At 41.2% G+C, this 17,268-nt stretch overlaps 1 protein-coding gene across 2 annotated transcripts in view; it reads right to left on the reverse strand.

Moving 5' to 3' along the window:
* Nucleotides 1–17,268, reverse strand: part of LOC109868385 (zinc finger protein 385B) — a 126,061-nt gene that overhangs the window by 54,283 nt on the left and 54,510 nt on the right. The gene's annotated exons all lie outside the window — the stretch shown is intronic.

Below are 17,268 nucleotides of genomic sequence, written 5' to 3' on the forward strand. Positions count from 1 at the left end.
ATATTGGGATGTAAACTCAGCATTGAATGCATTTCAACTCTATATCTGATATGTAAGCCCATAACCATGTGTGTGAGGTGTATACTTTTGTTTCAAAGTAGATTTATTTAAGTCTACTAAGAAACACTCTGTGTGACCCTGATTTAGCCCACTGCTGTACAAAAATGCTTTTGTCAAAAATAAATTAGGAGGTTCCTCCTCCTGCTGTTAGTGTTATGATGCCTTATGGAAAGACTTCAGAGGTCCACTGCAGAGATCCTTAATGGCTCATTTAATCTTTAAGTCTGATGCTGCTTTCTCAAACAGCCAGACTGAAAGAGTCTAGTCAGAGAAGGGGAGAGCCAAAGAGAGAGATAGAGAGATAGAAAGAGAGATAGATAGAGAGAGAGTGATAGAGAGAGAGAGACAGAAAGAGAGACAGAAAGAGAGAGAGAGAGAGAGAGAGAGAGAGAGAGAGAGAGAGAGAGAGAGAGAAAAGAGCCGTTAAATTCTATAACCACCTAAAAGGAAGCGATTCCCAAACCTTCCATTACAAAGCCATCACCTACAGAGAGATGAACCTCTGTTCACAAACACAAACACACCCTACAGAGCCCCAGGACAGCAGCACAATTAGACCCAACCAAATCATGAGAAAACAAAAAGATAATTACTTGACACATTGGAAAGAATTAACAAAAAAAACAGAGCAAGCTAGAATGCTATTTGGCCCTAAACAGAGAGTACACAGCGGCAGAATACCTGACCACTGTGACTGACCCAAAATTAAAGAAAGCTTTGACTATGTACAGACTCAGTGAGCATAGCCTTGCTATTGAGAAAGGCCGCCATAGGCAGACATGGCTCTCAAGAGAAGACAGGCTATGTGCTCACTGCCCACAAAATGAGGTGGAAACTGAGCTGCACTTCCTAACCTCCTGCCCAATGGACGACCATATTAGAGAGACATATTTCCCTCAGATTACACAGATCCACAAAGAATTCGAAAACAAATCCAATTTTGAAAAACTCCCATATCTACTGGGTGAAATTCCACAGTGTGCCATCACAGCAGCAAGATTTGTGACCTGTTGCCACGAGAAAAGGGCAACCAGTGAAGAACACACACCATTGTAAATACAACCCATATTTATGCTTATTTATTTTATCTTGTGTCCTTTAACCATTTGTACATTGTTAAAACACTGTATATATATAATATGACATTTGTAATGTCTTTATTGTTTTGAAACTTCTGTATGTGTAATGTTTACTGTTAATTTTTATTGTTTATTTCACTTTATATATTCACTTTATATATTATCTACCTCACTTGCTTTGGCAATGTTAAAACATGTTTCCCATGCCAATAAAGCCCTTGAATTGAATTGAGTGAGCTCATGGGCTCCTGAGTTCTTCTGCAAAAAGATAGGATTACAGTTGAATAAATGTGTATAAACCAGATTTTTTTGCAAGGACTTATTCGGGATACTAAACTCAACATCACAACCTTCAATACAAATCAAAATTCCATACCTAAAACCTTGATTTTGGACAAAATTACTTGAATGGACTATTACTACCAAGGACTATTAAGAAAAAACATTGAACAAACCATAAACCTGCAGAAGAAACACAGCGGAACATGAAAATAACATCCAACACAAAACTGAGTGAGTATTGTTCAGTCTGAACCTACTTCTGGAGCTAAAAAGTAAAAGACAATCTCTAGGTAATTTTGTTATATAAATCTTAATAAATAAGGCTACTAAGCTACCAAGCTGCTAGGACAGAACTGACCTCGCTGCCACTTCAATTAGCACTGAAGTGTGAAGTGAGAGGTGTGAAAATTCTTGAGCCAAACAATGGCAGGAGAGTTTCACAGCCCCCCACCCAAATGCAGAGGCATTTGAAGCCCCCATGGCTTATCTCTTATCCCTGTCATTACAATGCAGTACTCCATATATATAAAAAATAACACTGCACAAAATAAGTTAAAAAATATATACTCAAGGACAGTCCAGAGACACTATCTGCTGAATGCTACAAAGAGGGCAACTTCATTTTCCACACAGACCATCCCCTTACATGGCACAGTGCTATAAGAGCACATTACCCCTATATCAAGAGAGAGGGTATTGGCCCAGGGTGGAAACTCAGAATACTAGACATTGAGGAAATTGAAACAATCTCTGTCAACGTGTACAAGTCTGGTACAGTAATGGTGCAGGGACTCCTCATGCAGTTCCAGCAGGACCTTTACGGGATCAGAGAGAGAGAGAGCACAGCAGGAAAAGCTCTTTCTCTGTGATGACTCCCCCACCCTGAGTGAGTCTGATCACACCTCTTCACACTGTCCTGCAGATGAGGATAGTCACCCCCCCCCCCCCCCCCCAAGCACTGAACACACCCAGGTCCACAACTGCACTGCTCCTCCATCACTGAGAGGGATACATTCACAGAGCTGGAGAGAGACATGGTGGAGCTCAGAGAGCTAGTACACACAATCCAGACAGAACAAACCCACAAAACAGACCAGCACAACTGCTAATTTGGTAAAGAGCACACCTAATCAACTCTCTTAAATTTGACAAAAAAATGAACATTTTACATCTGGCTAGAATTAATAAGGAAATGATCTCAACAGAGAAAAATGTCCTCATGTGTGCGACCTATTTCCCCCTATTAGAATCCCCATACTTTAATGATGACAGCTTCTCCCCGCTAGAGGGTGAGATCAACGATTTCCAGGCCCTGGGACATGTAATAGTCTGTGGAGACCTAAATGCCATGACTGGACAAGAACCTGACACCCTCAGCACACAGGGGGATAAACACCTACCTGGAGGTGACAGCATTCCCTTCCCGATATGCCCCCCATGACACAGCTACGACAACATAACCAACACAAATGGGTCACAACTCCTGTAGCTCTGTCGGACACTGGGTATGTACATAGTCAATGGTAGGCTTTGAGGGGACTCCCTACTCGAACAGAGCTATGCTCAATCATGAGGCATCAAAGTGAAAGGAACTAAAAAATATTAAGAAATGCTATAGATGGAAGGAAAGTAGTGTGGATATCTACCCAAAAAACTATTAGGAAACAACAAATTCAATCCCTTCTAGACAATTTCCTGGACAAAATGTTTCACTGTAATAGTGAAGTTGTAAACTTAGAAGTAGAAAATCTAAACAGTACATTTGACCTTTCAGCTTCTCTATCAAATCTAAAAATGTCAAGCATACAACCTAAATAAATGTAAAAGATTGACAAATGGTTTGATGAAGAATGCAAAAACCTAAGAAAGAAATTGAGAAACCTGTCCAAACAAAAACATAGAGAACCAGAAAACACGAGTCTACGCCTTCACTACGCTGAATCACTAAAACAATACAGAAATACACTACGGAAATAGAAGAAACAGCACGTCAGAATTCAACTCAATGTAAATGAAGAATCCATAGAATCTAACCACTTCTGGGAAATATGGAATACTCTAAACAAACAACAGCACGAAGAGTTATCTATCCAAAATGGAGATGTACGGATAAACCACTTCTACAATTTTTTAGCTCTATAACAAAGAACAAAGAACAAACAGAAAAAACATATACATGATCAAATACAAATGTTAGAATCAACTTATAAAGACTACAAGAACCCACGGGATTCTCCAATTACATTTAATGAACTACCTGGCCTGATGAATCCTTGCTGTCCCCAGTCCACCTGGCTGTGCTGCTGCTCCAGTTTCAACTCTTCTGCCTGCGGCTGGAACCCTGACCTGTTCACCGGACGTGCTACCTGTCCCAGACCTGCTGTTTTCAACTCTCTAGAGACAGCAGGAGCAGCAGAGATACTCTGAATGATCGGCTATGAAAAGCCAACTGACATTTACTCCTGAGGTGCTGACCTGTTGCACCCTCGACAACCACTATGATTATTATTATTTATCTATGAACATCTATGAATATTTGAACCTCTTGGCCATGTTCTGTTATAATCTCCACCTGGCACAGCCAGAGGAGGACTGGCCACTCCCCATAGCCTGCTTCCTCTCTAGGTTTCTTCCTAGGTTCTGGCTTTTCTAGGGAGTTTTTCCTAGCCACCGTCCTTCTACACCTGCATTGCTTGCTGTTTGGTGTTTTAGGCTGGGTTTCTGTATAGCATTTTGTGACATCAGCTGATGTAAGAAGGCTTTATAAATAACTTTGATTGATTGAATGAACTACAGGACAAAATACAAACCCTCCAACCCAAAAAGGCCTGTGGGGTTGATGGTATCCTAAATGACATTATAAAATATACAAACCACAAATAAAAAATGGCTATACATAAACTCTTTAAAATCATCCTCAGCTCTGGCATATTCCCCAATATTTGGAACCAGGGACTGATCACTCCAATCCACAAATACTTGGGAAAATCCTCTGCATTATCATTAACAGCTGACTCCTACATTTCCTCAGTGAAAGCAATGTAGTGAGCAAAAGTCAAATTGGCTTTTTACCAAACTACATTATGACAGACCACGTATTCACCCTGCAAACCCTACCTGACAAACAAAACAAGACAAAGGCAAGTCTTCTCATGCTTTGTTGGTTTCAAAAAATCTTTAGACTCAATTTGGCATGAGGGCCTACTATACAAATTGACGGAAAGTGGTGTTGGGGGAAAAACATACGACATTATAAAATTAATGTACACAAATGTCAAGTGCACGTTTAAAATTGGCCCAAAAAACCCACGCACATTTCTTTTCACAGGCCCGGGGGGTGAGACAGAAAACATAGAGGAGGGAGTCTCAGAGCAACCCCACTTTCCTGCAATGCCCTTAAATTGAAATTGAGAGAAAGAGAGAGTCAAAGAGAGAGGGAGAGAGAACTGGAGTCAGTCAGAGTCAGAAAGAGAGTTAGATCCAGTATTTAAATCAGCCTGACCCAAGCTTCATGTCTGTTTCATCTTATTGTCTGGGTCCTGGGAGGGAGGAGGGAGTCTCAGAGCAACCCCACTATCCTGTCTTGTCTTGCCTTGCCTTGTCTTGCCTTGCCTTGTCTTGCCTTGCCTTGCCTTGCCTTGCCTTGCCTTGCCTTGCCTTGCCTTGCCTTGTCTTGCCTTGTCTTGCCTTGCAAACCCCCCTTGTGTTATGTATACCTGTTGTATTGGGGTACTTGGGGTTTGTAGACTTGTTACGTGTTTGAGTTGTAACACTCAAAGCTCTGATCTCATCATAAAACTTCCAAGTAGGAAAAAACTACATGATGGTTGAGAGATGAGAGTTGTGACATTTTCTGCTCTGATGGAGTGAAGGGTTTGACCCTCCTGTGGTGCATTAAGGGCGCTTTTGGCACACCTCACAAACTAGCCATCACTTCCTCCCTCCCTGCTCTCCTCCACTCCACTCTGATTACAGTTGACAATGCCAAATAAAATGGAACGTGTTGTGAAATTGCTCTTTTCCCGAAAGGCTACCCAACCCCATATCCTCTCCACCCTCCTTATCACAGCTGGGAGCACATATTCTCTGTGACTCTGGCAAATTAAAGACAAGATGGAAACATGAATGGTTATTTATCATTATACATTATGCAGACCGTAGATGTTCAATTAGGCTTCAACAATAAGACCATCTAGCATTTGATATCAAGAAAATACTACACAGATCCATTTGAAATATGGATATAAGTAAGTATAAAATTAAAATGCTTTTATGTTATGGCAAAAAAATTAAGCTTATAATTGTTCTAAACAAGAATAGCATTATCATAGTAATAGGAGAACAAAAAAAGGAATCTAATCTCATCCTATTGTGAGAAGGGAAATGTGCCTTTATGGTTGCAAGCCGTTAGGCATATCATATTCATTTTCAACCTTCAGTTGTTTTTCCACGGCCAGTGAAATCATATCACTAAGGAGGGAAAATAAAATCATAGGATTACAGTCCTCATGTATTACACTTTAGCTAAGGTTTATGGCCAGCCATCTTCGGATAGAAGTTTCGACTAGGCACTGATCTAGAATCAGCTTGCCCTCCCCAAATCCTAACCTTAACCATTAGAGTAGAAAATCAAATCTGACCTTAAATCAGTGTCTTGGGGCAACATTATTTTACTCTGGTCAGGACACAGCTACACACAGCTATTATTGGAAGGCTGTCGACCCAGGCATCTATTCCTTTTATAAACAGTTAATGTGTTTAATAGTGAGTTTGGCTGTTGTCAGGGCTCCAGGGGCAAAACATGTATATGTGTGACACAGTCCCACACAGATGGTGACATAGATGGGGCCAAGGCCGAGGGCCAAGACATGAGGGTTTGTTTCTCAATGGGGAAAATTATCTGTCTAAGAATCTGTCTTTGCCAAGTGAGATTGAATCACAACTCTAATTCACTATCTTGGAAGCACAACCTATGGACCAGTTGTGTGTAATGGGAATTTTATGGGGAAAGGGACATTGCCTATCAATAATCTTCTTGGTTGGCTCACTCTCACCCTGGCTTGCAATAGTGGTAAAAAAGCCAAATGCTTCTCATTCTCTGTTCCATCGAGTGTTCTTTCAGTGGGAAAAGAAAAACATTTTTATGTTGTGAAAGGTGTTCTTTCGAGGCTTTACCATCGAGTCCCTCCACAGCCCTAGACATTGACCAATTAGTGATGACACCTCTTAGATGTGGATCAGGGCAACTATTTATGCTTGTGGCTATTCCAACATGATTAACATCTACAGGTTAAGGACTGAGCAGATCCATTTCGGAGACGTCATTGCTTTGGCTTTGAGTGTGTGTATGTGTCTGGGTACCAGTGGAGGCTCCTCAGAGGACGAAGGAGAGGACCATACTCCTCAGTGAATTTCATAAAAATATTGAAACATTAAAAAAATATCCTATACTAAATATATTTACGTTACCAAATAATTGATTAAAACACACTGTTTTGCAATGAAGGTCTACAGTAGCCTCAAAAACACTCTGTAGTGTAGCACCATGGTTTAGCTGGAGGACAGATAGCGTCCATCCTCCTCTGGGCACACTGACTTCAATAATAAACCTAGGAGGCTCATGGTTCTCACTACCTACCATAGACTTACACAGTAATAATGACAACCTCCGGAGGACATCCTCCAACCTATCAGAGCTCTTGCAGCATGAACTGGCATGTTGTCCACCCAATCAAAAGACCAGAGAATGAATCTAGTACTGAAAGCATAAGCTACAGTTAGCTAGCACTGCAGTGCATAAAATGTGATGAGTAGTCGACTCAAAGAGAGAGAGAGACAATAGATTAACATTTTTTAACAAATTAATTTCTTTAAAAATGAAGGAGGATCAAGCGAGAGGGAGAGAGAGAGAGATACCTAACTGTACTTAGGTAGCAAATACAGCTAGCTAGTTTAGCCTTCTCAAACATCCGGCTCAAACAGAGGGCTGCTATGTTAGCTAGCTGCCTATGACTATCTAACACTGGAATTCTTCCAAGTCAAGGTAAGCTTTTGGTTTGACAAATTTATTTCCACTAGGGCCCGCCGGTGTAACTGCTAAACTGCTTACTGACTATACACTGTACTGCATGATTGTAGCTGGTTTACTGACGCATTAGTTCAATTAGCTATGTTGACTATAACGTTACTTTAGCTAATATGGTGACAACGATGTAGGCTGTGTGTAGTGATTATGATATGAAGGCTTAGCTTGGAAATGTTTTGCCTGGTCACAGACAAGCTGATGTGTTGTGCCTTGAAATTCACAAGTGAAAAGAAAAGGTGAGAGGAAGAGAACGCGTAGATGCAAGAAGGAATACAACAAACTGTTTGCGTGTGATCAGAGGTAGGGCTGTTGCGGTGACCGTATTATCGCCACACCAGCAGTCACGAGTCATAAAGACAGTCAAATTTCGGTTACCATTGAGTTACGGTAATTAGGCTTCTTTAAGCAAATATTAAGCACATTACTTATCTTTACCACAAGAATATAGCCTACCTGGCTGGCATGAAAATTAACCACAGGAAAAGCGTCCTCCATTCGCTATTTAAGTGCAAAAATCACATGTTTTTTCCCCCTGACATGTTTCGAAACAGATGCATGATAATGGTCCATTCTAAATCAAAACTAATTTCAAACATATATTATTTAGTATATGTAAAGACAAGATTAAATCAAGAATAGTCTGATGGGTGACAATATCACTTGTGAATGATGCCCAGCTTAAGCCAAGAAACAATGTATTTTTCGTGACTTTTTTCGAATCATAGTCGCACACCTCATGTAGCCTAGCCCATAGGCCTATATGTTTTGATAAGTGTTGTATCACAACTAAAGTGGGCAAATTAGGCACATGAATCCGCTTTACAAGGGGTGTATAGAGCCTAACTGGCATACATACATAAGCAGCGCTTGAGTTTCAAGTTTGGTAAAGATAATTTTTCCCCATAAAAATGCACCTTTATCATAAAAGCATTACATGCGTAATAGCATTTGCATTCATTTGTGATAATGGTGCAGTCACTTTTGATAATTCTTATTTACAATGACGGCCTACTGGGGAACAGTGGGTTAACTGCCTTGTTCAGGGGCAGATGGACAGATTTTTACCTTGTCAGCACGGGGATTCGATCCAGCAACCTTTCGGTTACGTTTTTGGGATGCTAGGGGTTGTATTAATTTGGGATCTAATGCATCCCACACCTGTCCCAGACTATGTTTGGAATATTTATTTTGTTCTTTCTGCGGTACCAGAGAGAACAGTCTATGACTTGGGTGGCTGGATTCTTTGACAATTTTGGGGCTTTCCTCTGACACCCCCTGGTATAGAGGTCCTGGATGGCAGGGAGATCGACCTTAGTGATGTACTTGGCCAAACGCACTGAAGCGCCTTGCGGTCGAATGCCAAGCAGTTGCCATACCAAGCGGTGAAGCAGCCAGTCAAGATGCTCTCAGTGGTGCAGCTGTAGAACTTTTTGAGGATCTGAGTGCTCATGCCAAATCTTTTCAGCTTCCTGAGGGGGAAGAGGCATTGTCATGCCCTCTTCATGACTGTGTTGGTGTGTGTGTAAAAATACTTTAAAGTACTACTTCAGTAGTTTTTTGGGGTATCTGTACTTTACTTAACTATTTACATTTTTGACAACTTTTACTTTTACTTCACTACATTCCTAAAGAAAATAATGTAATTTTTATTCCATATATTTTGACACCCAAAAGTAGTCGTTACATCAAGAAGGCTTAGCTGGACAGGAAAATGGTCCAATTCACTCACTAATCAAGAGAACATCCCTGGTCATTCCTACAGCCTCGGATCTGGAGGACACATGCTTTGTTTGTAAATTATGTCATTTTTACTTTTACTTTTGATACTAAAGTATATTTAAAACTAAATACTTTCATACTTTTACTCAAGTAGTATTTTCCTGGGTGACTTTTACTTGAGTAATTTTCTATTAAGGTATGTTTACTTTCAAGTATGACAATTGGGTAGTTTTTCCACCACTGGTGTGGACCATGATAGATCCTTAGTGATGTGAACAGCGAGGAACTTGAAGCTCTCGACCTGCTACCCTACAGCCCTGTCGGAGTGGGGGCGTGCTCGGCCTCTGTTTCCTGTAGTCAATAAGCTCCTTTGTCTTGCTGACATTGAGGGAGAGGTTGTTGTCCTGGCACCACACTTCCAGGCCTCTGACCACCTCCCTGTAGGCTGTCTCATCATTGTCGGTGATCAGGCCTACCACTGTTGTGACGTCAGCAAACATAATGATGGTGTTGGAGTCATGCGCAGCCACGCAGTAGTGGGTGAACAGGGAGTACAGGAGGGGACTAAGCAGGCACCCTTCAGGAGCCCCCGTGTTTCAGTGTTGCTTTCCTCGAAGCGAGAATAGAAGGCATTTAGCTCGTCTTGTAGGCTCATTTCACTGGGCAGCTAGCGGCTGGGTTTCCTTTGTAATCCATGATAGTTAGCAAACCCTGTCACATCCTACGAGCATCAGAGACGGCATAGTAGGATTCGATCTTAGTCCTGTAGTGATGCTTTGCCTGTTTGATGGCTTGTCGGAGGTCGTAGTGGAATTTGCTCTTAGCGTTCGGTTTAGTATTTACGCCCCTTGAAAGCGGCAGCTCTAGCCTTTAGCCCAGTGCAGATGTTGCCTGTATTCCATGGCTTCTGGTTAGGATATTTACCCACTCAAATGGCACCCTATTACCTATATAGTGCACTACTTTTGATCAGAGCCCTATGAGCCCTGGTCAAAACCAGTGTACTATGTACAGTAGGGAATAGGGTGCCATTTGGAATGTGCCATCTTATCTAAGAGATAATAAAAAAGTATTTGTGAATTCTCATATTTTTTTCTCATTAATATTAGATTATTCTATCATGGAATATATTTAGAGTTACAGAATATAAATAGTTAATTCAGTGCTATTCTAGACCTGGTTTGTCTTTCCATTTCCATGGAAAATGACGGATTTCACACTTTAAATACGTCCATGGAGGACCTTCTTCTTTACACCCAATACAAAAAGTTGAATTATGTATTTATGATAGAGTAGTATTTGGTTTAACATTTTAACATACTGTAGTTGACCTACAGAACAGAACACAATGACTATAATTAAATGGTGTGAGTGAATTCGGATGCTGGTTAAAATAGCAAAACGATTATCAGGGTTTAGGTTACAGTACAGTTTAGTTAATCCACATAAATAAAGAACATAATGCTCAGCACATTCTCACCCTGTCTGGGTCTGCAACAAAAGACATCGGCTGGGTTTGCAATGGCCCTGGTCAAAAGTAGGGCACGACATAGTGAATAGGGTGCCATTTTGGAACTCAGACTTCAGCTGTCCATTCCTGCCCCTCCCAACCGGCTAACGAGATATTAGACACTCGTGTATGGGCAACTCTGTGATTATTACAAGGTTATGAAATGTTCCAACTATTTATTATGACAGACTAGAGGACAGACATAGTAGTTATGCATCCCAAATGGCACTGTATTTCCTATGTAGTTTACTACATTTGACCAGAGCCCTATGGGTGCCACTTGGGACACAACCATTGATTCATGTTCAGCCATGCACCAAACATTTCAGGAAGAAAATCTAATAACAGACCAAATTCAATTTAAATGCAGATTTGGGAAAGTCAGCCAGTCATGTCAGTATACCTCGTGCTCTGAGTTAAAGTAAAACAAGTTGGATCTTTGTGCTTTTGAACTCAATTTATTTGCAAACATTGTGTTTTTTCTCTCTAAAGAAAATCACCTGATGAACAGGGACAATTTAATTACAGATCAAAATAAATTAATGGCCTTATATTGCACCACAACATGAAGAGAGTTCTCTGTGTGTGTGTGTGTGTGTGTGTGTGTGTGTGTGTGTGTGTGTGTGTGTGTGTGTGTGTGTGTGTGTGTAAATATGTGTGTATATGTGTGTGTATGTGTGTGTTTCTCTGCCCTAGTGCTGGCAGTGTGAAGAAAAATCTAGATAACCACACACACACGCACACACGCACACACTGGCTTAATCTGTTAAAATAGGCATGGTGAATCCTACAGTCTGAGAGCAATTTGTGATTTCTGACCATAATGTCAATCACATGCAACCACAGGTACAGCTCTTTAAAGATAAACTAGTGCGTTTGCATTTCGGTTTTCATAGGCTCCACAGGAACAAGAGAGCCACTGACTGAATCACAACTGCATACTGCGAATTAGGATTTCATTTGATTTTTTTTAAACGTTAAAAAAACTGGTTCAGAGAGGTTTACTCTAAATTTCTGTCATGTACTATACAGTACTGAGTAGAGTAGGCATTTGTTACATATTGTATCTGAGGTGGATTGAGGTCTCAAGCTGCCATTTGTTGAGTGGATATATGGTTGCATCCCAAATGGCACCCTATTCACATTCCCAAATAGTGCGCTACTCATGACAAGGGCCCACATAGGGAATAGGGTTCCATTTGGGACGCAGGGTGCCATTTGGGACGCATTAAATGTCTATTGACAGTAGTGGGAACTAAGCACCTATTGCACAACCAGTTATGCTTAGGCCTATTCTGTTTTCACCACACTCTCTGAGTGGGTGGCCAATCTATCTTTGTTTCTATATCTGTGTGTAGAGTGACTCACAAGGGTTGTGACTCAATCCTGCTGCATTTGGTGTGGGAGAGAGGAGGAGGCAGAGGAAGAGGAGGAGGAGGTGGTGGAGTACTCCACTCCAGAATGTACAGTACCTGAGCCAAAATACTAATGTTTAAATGTTTGCAAAACATTCTGGAATGGAATCAGAACCCCTTCCCAACCTTAACTACAGGAGGGCTTTCTTCCAAGAAGTCACAGAGATGATTTCACTGTTGTTATGGGCCTTCTGGAAGGACAATGACTGTGAGACCAGCAGCCAGAGCCTTTCAATAATCCATTATGTTTTCTGTGCACCTGTGAACTCTACTAGTGCTAAGACACTAGGAGGTGAGCAACCACTAGCAGCCGCTATTAGATCGCTATCGGAATGTGAATGCAAAAAGAGAACATGATGCATTGCTATGGTTTCCTGCGGAGTGGGGATATTCCCCTGAACTATTGAAGAGAACCGCAATATGTCAGATGTGTTGTTTTTGTTGCAACAGAGACAAGAAAATAAAAATGGCACCATTCAATCTCTCAACTTCCCTCCGGTCTCTATGTTAACATCTCTAATGTGAAAATGTGAATGTATGAATGTATGTATAAATAAATCAGATAATTGTCAGATAATAACGTAACATAATGTGCTCATGTGACTGAACTATTAATGGAAACCGGTTGTCTGTGGGATTCAATACCAGGTTAGCCCACTGAGCTAAACAACATATAATTGGGGGAAAAAACTACACAAGATACTTCATATCCAAGCTCAAACAAGATCTCAAGTCAATATCAAACTGTGTGTGATAGTGTGACTCACACATACATGACTTACTATCATACATGACATTAACACACACCATTCATTCACTTACATAAAGGAGAACATAAAAGAAAGGACATACAGTACATAGGAATACTGTATATAAAAGAAAGACATACATAGGAATACTGTATATAAAAGAAAGACATACATAGGGATATATAAATTATTATTATTATTTTTAAATTGAACCTTTATTTAACTAGGCAATTTAACTAGGAAAAAATATTATTTACAATGATGGCCTACCCTGGACAAACCCGGGTGACGCTGGGCCAATTGTGCGCCGCCCTATGGGACTCTCAATCACGGCCAGATGTGATACAGCCTGGATTCGAACCAGGGACTGTAGTGACACCTCTTGCACTGAGATGCAGTGCCTGCGCCACTCGGGAGCCCCCCCAAAAAACAAAGAACATGCAATCCAGTTGCTTATTAAACCGACACCATCTGCTCATCAAAGCACTGTAACAACACAGTAACAACAGCATCAAACCCTCCTTTCTCTGGTTCACAGCAGGGAGCAGGTCTGACATGCAGCATTGTCAACAGCTCTAGGAATAAAACCTGACAAACATGTTACTCCCAAATGACACCCTATTCCCTATGTAGTGCACTACTTTTGACCAAGGCCTATAGAGAATATATTGGGTCTAAATATAGAGAATAGGTTGTGATTTGGGAGACGGTCGTGAAGAGGGCACGAGAATGCCTATTCCGTCTCAGGAGACTGAAAAGATTTGGCATGAGTCCTCAGATCCTCAATAAGTTCTACAGCTGCACCATCGAGAGTATTCTGACTGGTTGCATCACCACCTGGTATGGCAACTGCTCGGCCTCCGACCGCAAGGCACTACAGAGGGTACTGCATACGGCCCAATAGATCACTGGGGCCAAGCTTCCTGCCATCCATGACCTATATACCAGGCGGTGTCAGAGGACGGCCCTATAAAATGGTCTGACTCCAACCACCCTAGTCATAGACTGTTCTCTCTGCTACCGCACAGCAAGCGGTACCGGAGTGCCATGTCTAGGTCCAAACGGCTTCTGAACAGCTTCTACCCCCAAGCCATAAGACTCCTGAACACCTAATCAAATGGCCACCCAAACTATTTGCATTGACCCCCCCCCCCCTTTTTTTATGCTGCTGCTACTCTGTTTATTATCTATGCATAGTCACTTTATCCCAAATATTAATATAAATATTACCTCAATTACCTGGACTAACCTGTACCCCGGCACATTGACTCAGTACCGGTACCCACTGTATAAAGCCTCGTTATTGTTATTTTATTGTTGCTCTTTCATTTTTTACTTTAGTTTATTTAGTAAATATTTTTCTTAACTGCATTGTTGGTTAAGGGGTTGTAAGTAAGCATTTCACGGTATTCGGCGCTTGTGACAAATAACATTTGATTTGATTTGAAATATAAACATGAGAATCCTGAGAGTTAAAAGACGAGCAGTCTCTTATTGTTATCTTTGTGGTTTATCTAATACTGCCAATGACTTTGTAATACAGTAACACTTAACATTTCGTTGTGTAATACTGTATGGCATCTGTACATGATCCCTACATGCCCAAACAAATTAGAGCGCCTGTACTGTACCCCAGTCAATTCTCTGAGAGTGTATTCATTAAATGCACTGTATATCGTTTTACAATGAAGCTGTATGTGAATGTGGCTTGTGTAATCAAGGTATGCTTTTCCTCTGAGAAAGAGCGGCGTTACAATAGTGGTGTCCAAATCCTTCTCAGCACACACACCCGCGTGTTAGCTGTAATCAATCAATTCATATCATAATACCTTGTCCCTTGATGTGCCAATTATTGTTGTTTTAGCTCTTCCGTTTCCATGGAGATTTAGGAACAGAAGGAAGGGGGAGCCTCCAGATATCCCCCTCCCACGCTATCTAAAATACAACTCTTCTTCTTTAACTGACACACACTGCAACTGTAAAGCATTATTCTTCCCTCATCCTCTAAGGAGCAGAAACCAGTTTCTCTAGCCTCTCCGTAGCTCCATATAGCCCCATACTTGAGTCCTACTATTGTTTGTCAAATAAATACAAATGTTTGCTAAAACACTTCCCGTGGCACGAATATCTACAAACCCTCCAGCTCCTATAAAAGCGCTCCGGCACCAGATTTTATTTTACAAGATGCTTTTAGAGCTGTTGGAGGCAGGGGCCACCTCCGAAATGGCAACCTATTCCCTATATAGTGCACTACTTTCAACCAGAGCTCTATGCACTATATAGGGAATAGGATTTGAGACATACCCAGGCACATCATTCTCCACAGTCTCCCAGTGCGTGGGCTTTATGCATTAAGTGGCTGTGCCTCAGCTTCCTCCAAATGTACTTACTGCTGCTATTACTTTATCAACCCTAATGGACATTATCATTCAGCCCGCTGGTAAATTCCATAGTGGATGTAATAATATAGATCGCAAAGTCTGTCTAGAGGATTGTTATCTAGTTTTCAGTGATCTCTCACATATTTGGTTTAGTTCATTGCGGTACAAATGGGTTGTGAGGTATTAAAAATGTGGTCTTGTCTGGCACAGTTGGTAGAGCATGTCTCGTGCAATGCCAATGTTCATGGGTTCGATTCCTGCTGGGGCCACCCATACTAAAATGTATGTATGCATGATTGTGAGTCGCTTGGGATAAAATTGTCTGCTAAAAAGCATATAATAACAAAGGGATACAATACAAGTAATATGACATACAGTATTATATAGTGTTGAATGTAGTTCTGTGTGTATTATGCAGACCTTATATGAAAGATAAAGCATCAGCCATTATTGCCAGAAGTCAACACAGAAGAGGCCTGTAGATGATCATAGTTACTGTTGCCAGAATTGGTGTCATTATAAACCCCTGTACTGTAATTACAAAGTCGTTCCAGCAGGAGCAGAGGAGCAGTTTGTAGAGGCTACAGTATAATTAGAGATAACAGATTAGAGCTAAAGACTGGGGAGGCAGGCAGCGACCTCTGATTGCTGCAGAGCTTTGTGGTTTACCGTCACTGCTGCAAACACCATTGTACTCAACACACACTAGAAACACACACCAGAAACACACACCAGGTCATGGCTAGCGGTTTTGTTGTTACTTCCATAGAAAATGTTGTGCAACATACAGTATTTCGAGTACGAAGGTATATTCTACACAGAGCTGCTAAATTCAGATTTCTGCTATCCCCAACCTTACAACATTGTTTTATATAAGCAATGTTCATTATTTAATGTTTCTAATCAGGCACACAATGTCAAAGCTGGGGGAATTATTTCACAAAAAGCCACTTTCCAGAAAAGAACATTCACTGACAGAAGTAGGCCTACATGTTTAGTCTGTCTAAAGTCTGTTCTTCCTGCTGAAGAGTGCCAGCCCAGTTTATCTCGCCATATTTTCACGCCTTATCTAATTCCCTGCTGAGGGTTGGCAACAACACCAGATCAGACTAGAGAGAGAGAATGGGATAGAGAGAGAAATGGAGAGAGAGAGAGAGAGAGAGAGAGAGAGAGAGAGAGAGAGAGAGATAGCTCCCTCAGAACAGAGCTCCCTTCACAGCTTCACAGCTTAATTTGAAATCCAACCACCATCAGACTCACTCTCAAGACTGGCTGGTTATAGAGGTTCTGTGGGTCTCCACAAAGTTCGGGAAGATTGCTTTTAGTTATTGTGCCCCTAGCGCATGGAAAGACCTGCAGGCCACGTTGAGCCTTGACTCTTGTCTCAAAGGGTCAGTTCGGGACTTTGATGAGGAATCGGGTTTTGATTTAAGTTTTTATTTGTGTGTCATTTTATTTGTCGCTTTTCAATTTGATTAGTTTTAATGTGTAATTGTAATTTGATAGTGTTGTATTGAGACTGATCACGTTGATTTATTGCTCCAGGGTAACCTTGTAAATGAGACCATGGTCTCAAAGGGTTTCCCCTTTTTAGATAAAGGTTAAATAAAAATATCAATAAATACATAAACAACTGAGCTGAGGGAAACTGGTCTCAGGAGAAGCCTGATGGAACGTTAAGCCAGCCCTCCTCATTTCCTCTCTAAATGTGCTTTTCCCTCAAGTTCAGCCTCTATTTCAGATACGCTGCAAAATTATCATTTCATTATATAACTTCTAACTCCTCAGAGAGAGTGCTGTGAGGATGGGCTATTAGTATACTCACATCAATAGGGGGTTTAGAGAAAGCAGCTTGCTATACACACTACACTTCACAGCCACTGAGCCACAGAGGCTTTACGTCTGAAATGTCACACCACCCAATGACCAACGGCCCTTCTAAATGCCTTTATGCCTTTTAGCAGTATGATGCCACACTGTCATGTGAA

Source organism: Oncorhynchus kisutch, linkage group LG2, assembly GCF_002021735.2.
Source record: "Oncorhynchus kisutch isolate 150728-3 linkage group LG2, Okis_V2, whole genome shotgun sequence".
Taxonomy (NCBI): domain Eukaryota; kingdom Metazoa; phylum Chordata; class Actinopteri; order Salmoniformes; family Salmonidae; genus Oncorhynchus; species Oncorhynchus kisutch.